The 9938-nt window shown below is 43.2% G+C and overlaps 1 pseudogene; it reads left to right on the forward strand.

The window, feature by feature from the left end:
• Window positions 1-6726, forward strand: part of LOC134586238 (tRNA 2'-phosphotransferase 1-like) — a 52734-nt pseudogene extending 46008 nt beyond the window's left edge.
• The last annotated feature ends 3212 nt before the right edge of the window (window positions 6727-9938 follow it).

Below are 9938 nucleotides of genomic sequence, written 5' to 3' on the forward strand. Positions count from 1 at the left end.
GGATATGAAAGACCTTCCCTGCGGAATGATGCGCATCGCAAAGTTCAGGGATCCGAGAAGGGACTGAAGTTATTTTCTAGTGCAAACATCATTCCGCAGGAACAAGTCATCTCAAACGTGACAGTTTGTCGTGGGGGAGGCTAGCTCTGAGGTTAACCGAGTCCAGTTCTATCCCCAGAAAGGTCAATTTAGTTGTGGGGCCTATAGTTTTGGCTGTGGACAAAGGGACTCCAAGTGTGGAAAATAGTGCAGTAGTGCTTCTGATTGCTGTGGGTGAAGGTGACCCTGGCTCTATTAGTAAAAAGTCGTCGAGGTAGTGGATAATGGAGTGACACCTGGTGACGTTCAGAAGCAGCCAGCATAGTGACTCTGCGAAAATGTCGAACAGTTTGGGGCTGCTTCGAGAACCGAAAGTGAGTCGTGTAGAGAAGTAATATTTCCCTCGCCATTTAACACCGTGTAAGTGCCAGAGTGAGGGGTGCATGGGTAGTAATTTAAACGCGTTTGTGATGTCCGTTTTGCTAAGCCAGGGTCGATTACCAGATGATATGATGGACTGTATGGCGTCGTCGATGGTTACGTACTGAAGTGAGAATTCGTCTGCTGGAATGAGTGCGTTTATGCTTGGAACAAAAGAGGAGTGCGGTGCCGATAAATCAATAATTAGACTTTTTTTTTTGTTTGTTTTGTTTTTTTAGAATATTTGTGAATAGCAATACCAATGGGGTTAGTGCGCCAGGAGGAGAATGGTGAAGAGGTGAAGGGGCCGATCATGAAACCGTTGGTGATTTCAGAGGCAATGAGAGTGTCTATGGAGACTGGGTCTAAACGTGCTGACTGGAGATTAGGGCATTCTAGTGTACCTGGGGGAATGGCTACAATACCCGTGAGAAACCCTATAGTGAACCCTGTGGTGAGATAATCCACCAGATGATTAAGCCTGGGATCCCTTGTCTTGAGCACCACAGAGATATCACCGTAATTGAATGCCTTGTTCTCAAGTACATCCTGTGAGGCTATGAGCAAGGACACCAGACACACATCCTTCCCGTCTAGGATATCTTTCCTGATAGAGTCAGGGACGGAGTGTGCTGGTGACTCAAATGGTGTAATGGCTGTGCCCGTTGCTGGAGGGGGGAGTATAGGAGGGCATGTTGGTATAGTAGGTACAGCCGTGAAAGCGACTGGGACTACCGTGGTAGTACCTGGGGAGGAGATGGCGCTTTCCACCTTAGATAGCCTGCTATTGAGGGTCTGTAGATTGGCCAAGATCTCTGCCAGGGTATCCTGGGTGGCCGTGCTGTTGCTTGGTGGTTGTCCTTGAGAGCTAGTCCCTGGCCTGGGCTCGGGGGCTTGGTGAGTAAGTAGCCTATAAAGTTCAGCCTTCCTAGCTGTGGCCGGAAAGGGGATTCCCCTGAGCCTAAGCTCGGCCGTAATTTTGGGAATAGTCCATGCTCTCAAGGACGTGGGGGTTGAAAGAGTGAGTGATTCGCCTTGAGACCCGGGTCTGGTAGGCGTGAATGGAGTTTCTTCTGTCAATTCTTTGGTTGGAATAGGTTCTTGGGACATTCTAAAAGGAATGATTAAGTGAAAGATATATTAGAAGGGGCGTAAGGTAAGTAGGCGGGGTATGTGGGGTGGTGTATATGGAAGAACTGGACTGTAATGCTAGATGCCAAAGCGAAAAACTTAACTGTTGAATGTTTGGATAGGTGAGGCCCTGCTAATGCCAAGTGGCGGTGAGAGGCTCTACCTATGATTTGGCTTATGACGTAGTTGCCACAGACGTGGTGGCGGGATGTTGGCCTCTCGGTGACAGTAGAGAGAAATCAAAACGTGTGGCCGTGACAGGTGAGGCCCTGACTAGCGCCCTGTAGTAGGGCATGCGAGGCTTGTAACTATGATTTGGGCGTGGGGCCATACCTCCGTGTTGAGGTGGGGGGGGATGGAAGGCCTCGCTGGGACGGGTTTTCTGATAGGGTGCGCTAAGGCATTAGCCTAGACCCTGTAGCCAGTTCGATTGTATATTTAAGGATAAGGTGAAAGGACTGGAATGTTGTGTAGATACTAACCTTGACTTCTTGCGAATGGTATCTGGAACCTTCTGGTGGTAATAAGTGTGGTAAGTCTCGTCTTATGCTGTCCTTGAGGAAGAGTCCTGAGGCTTTAAGACAGATGTTGACGTATTTATGCGTATCGTGGTGGCGTATGATTTGAATTGGGAGTAGGTTGTTTGTTAGGGGCGCAACGTGAGATCCTGCATTGAGGGATCTGGAAGGTTTAAGTGTGTGACTGGGCTGAAATAGATATTTGTGAGAAGGCTGGATGAGGCCTTGGGGTGACGATTGGACGTATTTGGGTATAGACGTAAGTACCTGAAGGTATGGCTGAGTACCGGGTCAGGTTTTGGTGTTTTCCGGAGCCTGATGGCTGTATGACCGTATGTCTGAGTAGAAATAATAGTAAAGAATTAACGTACCGTGGGCGTAAGCCTGTGGAAAAGTAGTAATGAACTTGAGACCGTGATAGGTTTTATATGAGGTGTAGTAACAAACGAGTTGTGAACTATACCTTGGTTTGACATAAAGAAATTACGTTATGCGAAACGGTTTAACTGTGTAGAACCGGGGGAAGCCTAGAATAATACTGGAGCTAAGGGTTAACCGAAGAAAAATTCCATAGTTAACGACAGGTGTGGAGGTAAGTAATAAAACCCAATATGTAAACATTTTAGGCCTATGGCTTTATAATGCAAAGTGATAAAATACAATACCTGTTCCTGTAATAAAAGACCTTGAAATAAACAACTTTAGCGCAGAAAAAGCGAGAAACCGATGCAGTCTGTAAAGCCAAAAATATGTGACAGCGTGATTATATGGAAAATGAATAGTACAGACGTTTATGTGCCGGATATTGTGTTTATAAACAGTATTTATTAGTATATGTGACAAAATGAAGTGTTTAATAGGTAAATATGTGTTGTGGCAAGGTCAGAGAGGCTTTCTATGTTAGTAATAGATTGGAGTGCTCTCTATTCCCAGCATGATGGGGTTAATTGGTGGGAGTCACCCCTTGAATGTTATATACCAGGTGAATGTAATTAACCAGCACTAGGGTTTTAAAAGGTTAGCCTCTGAACAGCTGGGAGAGAGGAGGCAGTTAAGCCTGAGACAAAGGTACTGTGTGAAACCTGCTTAAAGTGCTGTATTTCATTTTGTTTAAAACTGGGAACTAGATTAGCTGGCCAGTTGGATAGTTAGTAATACTGTTTAGTAAGTCTCCAAGTTGGAGTAGGATTTATTTTCTTTTTGTTTTATTTTGTGGGAGAGCACAACCTTGTATATATTGTGGAAAGTGACAAACTGCAGTACTATTTTATCCTGACTGTTGCATTTGAAGTTTGTGACGAGCCTGGCCATCCTGCTACAGTGTATAGAAACCGTACGTTTATGATAGACGTGGATATTTTAAAAAGTAGTAAAACAAATTAACTGGTTAACATAGAAAGAAAATCACAAGGCAGATTTTTAAACAAGCTAAATTATATCCCCAAACTGACAAAAAAAGGTATCAGTAGCAATATGACCGAACAGGGAATATACGTAAAGAAAAGTAGAATTCGTGAAATAGAACTTAGTGCATACTGTAGCCTATTTGAATAAGAACTAGCCGAAAATGGATTTAGAGCAAGGTGTTTGTGTTTTAATCGTACGAAACAGATTGGTCCTGGGTGACCAAACGGAAATAAGAGAATGCCCGTAATAATATTACTGTGTATATAAATAATAATAGATTAGGTAGTTTCCGTACGAATATGTAAAAGCAGTGATAAAGTGCCGAGCGTTCGTCTGTTTTGGCGTGAACACTGAAATCGGTTTAAAAAGCGTGTATTTGTACGAATATGATAGAGGGAGCCTACCCCTACGTTTTTAGGCCCGAACGGCGGGAAATAGCAGGGCGCTATTTCCTACGCCTAACTTACGTGAACGTGCTGGTCTCGTGACCGGAAACCGGGTACTTTGACCGGGAACCGAGTGGAAGGCCTCAAACGGACGGAGGACTGGTCAGGACGTCTGACTGCTGGAAACAGGAAAAAATTCTGGAGGGAAGCTGGATAGGAAGTGCTGGTTGCTATGGGGACAAAACAATCAGCTGAACGGCAGAGGTGAGTAGGGGCTGGGAGTTTAAGTAGGGGACTTACTCCTCCCACAAATTCAGGCCTCCACAAGTTCAGGCCTTTTAACATATATATATATATATATATATATATATAAACACACACACACGCGCGCGCAATCAGAGAGGGCTGGTAACCTAAATAGTTAGTTTAACCCTATAGTGTCAGAAATACCTGTTTGTGTTCCTGACACTATAGTGTTCCTTTAAAGATATGCTAATAATGTATCCATTGCAATATTTAGGTGAAATTAAATCCTTTCCTTAATATCTCAGTCAGCAATCAAAATCTTTGTAGCAGTTTAAAAATAAACAAAAAATTGATTCTCTCTGTTCCTGGTTAGAAATGTAAAATGTCCTGTGTGCAATAATGTTTATTTTGATGAAAGGTTCTTGACATATAAGATGAATCATCTTCTGCTTTATCAGATCAGCTTAGACCAAAGGACCATGGTGAAAATGCTCATAAGCAGTTTTTCATATTACCAGCAAACTGCATCCAGGGACTTATAGCACCATAACCACTGTAGCACACAACAGGGGTTATGATGCATAGTGTCTCTTTCAGTCAGGCTAGGCACCCACATAATCCCCTCATCTAATGTTGGATGCTGCCAGTTCACAATTATGACCCTTCCCCCCAAATACATTATATTCATAAAATATATTAGGCTACTTATATATTGTACCAAGGCATTATTAGAATTTATATTAATTTACACAACATTTTTTTTTTACTTTTTGACAATAATACAATGAACATTATATCGATGTAATGACCGGACGATTGATAGGCTTATTATGGCATTTACAGTTTAAAATGTTTATTGTAGTTAGTAAGAAATAAATGAAAGTCTTTCATTCATTTCTCATTACAATAAACATTTGAAACTGTAAATGCCATAATAAGGCCTGCTGCAGGATTCAGGAAGGGAGGAGAAATAAACTGTACATACCGTTCTTGGAGAAGACGCTGCTGCGCTATGACCTGGCCAGGCCTCACCTCACCCTAGCGTTGCTGTGACTCCGCCTCCGCGTGACGTCACGTAATGCGCCGCGTACGCAACTGGGGAGGTCTGGAGGGGAGCAAGTCCATCCTTCGCTATGCGGCAATACCGCTCGCATAGTGAAGGATCGGATGGGAGGAAAAAAGTTGGCAGTGCAGCACAGAGGTGGTGGAGCCTCAATTTTGAGGCTTGATTAGGGTGTGCCCAGGCACACCCGGCACACCCCGTGCGCACGCCTATGATGACATCACATGCATACATACTGACCAGACATTTACTTGTATTTTATTTTGCCCTATCTGATCCTGGTAGTTAAAATGTTTTTCCTGGCTAATCATGGCAACATTTAACATATGGGTTAGCTCCTCCCTCCAGCCAATAGGACAGGAAAAACAATTAAATAATTCAATTATCCCTGAGGTATAAGAGATCCTAGAAGACTAGGTTCCTCAGTCTTTTTTCCTGTCCTCCTAGCCAGACAGGACAGCTTGTATTTATTACAAGGATACTTTGCAACCCAATACATGCAACCCACCTCTTGGTAGCTGGGGACCCCTGGTAGCCAGAGGAGTTAGTGTTCCTCTGGCATCTTCCTGAGAGCTGCTGATATGCCTGTTCCTGCAGGTGAATCTTCATATTCTGGCGCCAGATTTCCGGTTCGGAGGATCAGGACGCGAGTAGCCCTTTGTTCGCCAGTAACAAAAATGGCGGCTCCGGGCACTCGCGGTATATCGCGCATGTGCGACTAAAGACACAGCGCACCTTTTCTATTTAAAGGGAAAAAGTGCGGTTTAAATTTTGCAGCGAAATTCAACTCCCTCAAGAAAATTATACTACTCTCTGGGAATCAAGCTCCCTCACTCAGGTATTTATTTATAAAAAGTTTCCCTTTTTAGGATACCTTTGGTATAAAATGGGATTTTTTTCTGTTAAAATATCCTTTCTTTATAGAAATATTTGTTTTTCTCTCTCTCAGCCTGAACTTGTGTTTCTTATAATGGATCACTCTCCTACTTCAGCTAAATCAGCGACTCTAGGTCATAGGTGAGCATTAATTTATGTATTTTTTTTCTCTCTCATAATAAAAATAGTGCAATAGAGGGTACAGTCTCTTGGCTTCTGTAATTTCAGCCCTCAAGAACGGACAGGCCCTAGATTTCCTTCCAGGAGAAGGGATAAACCGGCAGCTTGCGTTGGATGTGGCTCCAGACCCTTGGATAACTGCAGGCTATGTAAAAGATGTTTGACTCGAGTTGCAGGAGAATCTGAATTCCAGCAGCCTCCACAAGCATACACCTCTGCCCAGGATATAGCCTCATGGATAAAACAAGCAGTGGCAGAAAGCACTGCTGAATCACACAAAGGCAAACGTCCTAGATGTGAATATCCCCAGGAAAATCACGATTCTTCAGACGAAGATTTCGGACAGGATTCAGGTTCCCTGAACCTTGAACAGATGTCTTCCAGTGATGAGGAATACTCCTGCCCCCTAGACTCTAAAGCAATTGATCTCTCTGGTGAAAAGAACACTAGAATTACCTGATGAGGTGCTAGAAACCTCTGCAGCGGACAAACACTTCGGGGATCTCAGTAAAAGGAAACCTTCATTTCCGGTACACAGGTCCATTAACGATCTTATAAGTAATGAATGGAAGACTCCAGAAAAGAGACTTTCTCTGCAAAACCGTCTGCCAAAATTATACCCCATACGTGAGGAGGATTCCAGACTTTGGACTTCTAACCCAAAGGTTGATGCCTCAGTTATCAAGGTGGCTAAACGTTCTATCCTCCCGATAGATTCCAATGCTTCGCTTAGAGACCATATGGAGAAAATAATAGATGCTGACATTTCAAAATGTTTTTTAGCAGCTGGTACTGGATGTCACCCTGCGGTTTCCATTTCTGCTATCTCCAGAGCAATGAGAGTATGGATCCTGGACATAGAAGAGGAGTTGGACAAAGGGGTCAGAAGACAACATATTGCAGATTCCTTAAGGGAAGTCAGACTAGCCAGTGAATGGCTCTTAGAAGCCTCTACAGATATGATTAAGGTTATGTCGAAGGTTATGGCGTTCTCGGTTGCAGCCAGATGTGCACTATGGCTCAGGGAGCTGATATGGCCTCAAAACATAACTTATGTTCCGTTCCTTTTTCGAGTGAGGTATTGTTTGGGAAACCCCTTGAAGAAGCCATCAAGAGAGCACTCGATGTCAAGCAAGTTCTGCTTCCGCAAGATAGACGTCCAAGAAGACCTCCACTTGAACGTTGTTCATATAGGGAACACCCTTCCTATAGAGACAGTAAGGCTTATAGACCAGGACGTGAATACTACAGACCTAACTCCTGGAGAAGTGGTCAAACCAACAAGTCCACCAGAGGAAAGCCTAACACCTCTTCCTTTCGTCCTTCCAAACAGTTCTGAAGGTTACTACGCCCAAGCACCTTTGGTAGGAGGAAGACTTATGCATTTCCAAAGGGTTTGGGCAGAGATCCCAGACAAATGGTGAAGTCCATAGTTACAGAAGGATTTTCTCTGGAGTTTATGGACATTCCCCGATCAAGATTCATAAGGACCAGTTTGCCCCTGAATTCACAAAAGAGAGAAGCGTTAATTAATTACACTGGAGATCTTCTACATCAAAGGGTGATTGTTCCTGTTCCAGACAGACAAATATTTCAGGGCTTCTATTCCCCTCTCTTCCTAGTGAAGAAACCTGGAGGAAAGTGGAGACCCATTCTGGACTAACATCAACTCAATATTCACTTGAGGGTGAGAAAATTCAGGATGCAATCTCTTCGCTCTATCATACCGGTGGTACGTCAAGGAGATTGGCTAATTTCAGTAGATCTGAAGGACGCTTACTTCCATGTGCCAATAGTTCTTCATCACCAGTGGTTCCTTAGATTCTGCGTAAACAATTTACATTTCCAGTTCCAGGCTCTACCATTTGGAATCAGCACAGCCCCAAGGACCTTTTCGAAGATCCTGGTAACGGTTATCGCATTACTCAGAAAGAAGGGAATAGCCGTATTCCATTACCTCGACGATATCCTCATAGTCGCTCCAACATGCGAAGTTTTGCTAAGACATCGACTGAGGGTACTCCAAACGCTAGAACGCTTTGGCTGGTTAATCAACTACCAGAAGAGTTAACTTCTTCCTGTTTTTAGGAGCTGAATTCGACACAATGTCAGCAGTAGTGTCTCTGGCTCACGACAGAAAACTGAGTATACTGTCACACAATCGAGAATTTCAAATCGAAAAGACGACTACAGCAAAAAAATGTATGAGAATCATAGGTTCCCTTTCCTCCATGATTGGCCTAGTGAGATGGGCTCAGTGGAACCTCCGCCCTCTACAAGAATACTTAGTTACATAGTTACATAGTTACATAGCTGAAAAGAGACTTGCGTCCATCAAGTTCAGGCTTCCTCACATATGCTTTTGCTGTTGATCCAAAAGAAGGCAAAAAACCCAGTCTGAAGAGCTTCCAATTTTGCAACAAACTAGGAAAAAATTCCTTCTTGACCCCAAAATAGCAGTCAGATGTCTCCTTGGATCAACAGCTATTAGCCCACTAATTAGAAATTGTATCCCTGTATGTTATGTTTTTGCAAGTATTTATCCAATTGCAATTTAAACATCTGTATAGACTCTGACAAAACCACCTCTTCCGGCAATGAATTCCATATCCTTATCGCTCTTACTGTAAAAAAACCTTTTCTTTGCCTTAGATGAAATCTCCTATCTTCAAGCCTAAATGTGTGACCTCGTGTCCTATGTATAGCCCTGTTTATGAATAGATTTCCAGATAATGGTTTGTACTGGCCCCGAATATATTTGTATAATGTTATCATATCCCCTCTAAGGTGCTGTTTTTCCAAACTGAAGAGATTTACATTTTTTAACCTTTCTTCATAACTAAAATGCTCCATTCCTTTTATCAATTTTGTAGCTCGTCTCTGCACTTTTTCTAGTGCCATGATATCCTTCTTTAGAACAGGTGCCCAAAATTGCACAGCATATTCAAGGTGTGGTCTTACCAGCGATTTATAAAGAGGCAAAATTATATTTTCATCTCGAAAATTTATGCCCCTATTTATACATGACAAAACCTTACTGGCCTTAGCAACGGCAGATTGACATTGCATATTGCTACCTAATTTGTTGTCTATAACAATTCTCAAATCCTTCTCGTGTGTGGTTATCCCTAGTTCACTACCATTTAGGGTGTAAATTGCTTGTGCATTCTTAACTCCGAAGTGCATAACTTTGCATTTTTCTACGTTAAATTTCATCTTCAGAAGTTCGATTCAGGCTCCCAGGAATGGGAGATGAAGATGTCCATTCCGGATCACATAAAATTGCCCCTCAACTGGTGGCTTTCTTGGGAAAACCTATCCAAGGGTTTCCCTCTGAGGGAGGTGGACTAGATGATAATCACCACGGATGCCAGTCAGGATGGTTGGGGTGCACATATGAAAGACCATTTTATTCAGGCTCTATGGCCCCTGCACACCCGTCATCTTCCTTCCAATATAAGGTAATTGAGAGCAACCTTCCTGGCTCTTCTACACTTCAAGCCTCAGAATCAATGGGTGAAACTGAGGATAGACAACAGGGCAACTGTTGCATACATCAACCATCAGGGAGGTACCAGGAGTTATGCACTGATGAAGGAGATCAAGCCAATCATGAGTTGGGCTCAGAAAACTCTAGCCGGTCTCTCTCCCCTATACCTTCCTGGGAAGGAG

Source organism: Pelobates fuscus, chromosome 2 (genome assembly GCF_036172605.1).
Source record: "Pelobates fuscus isolate aPelFus1 chromosome 2, aPelFus1.pri, whole genome shotgun sequence".
NCBI lineage: Eukaryota > Metazoa > Chordata > Amphibia > Anura > Pelobatidae > Pelobates > Pelobates fuscus.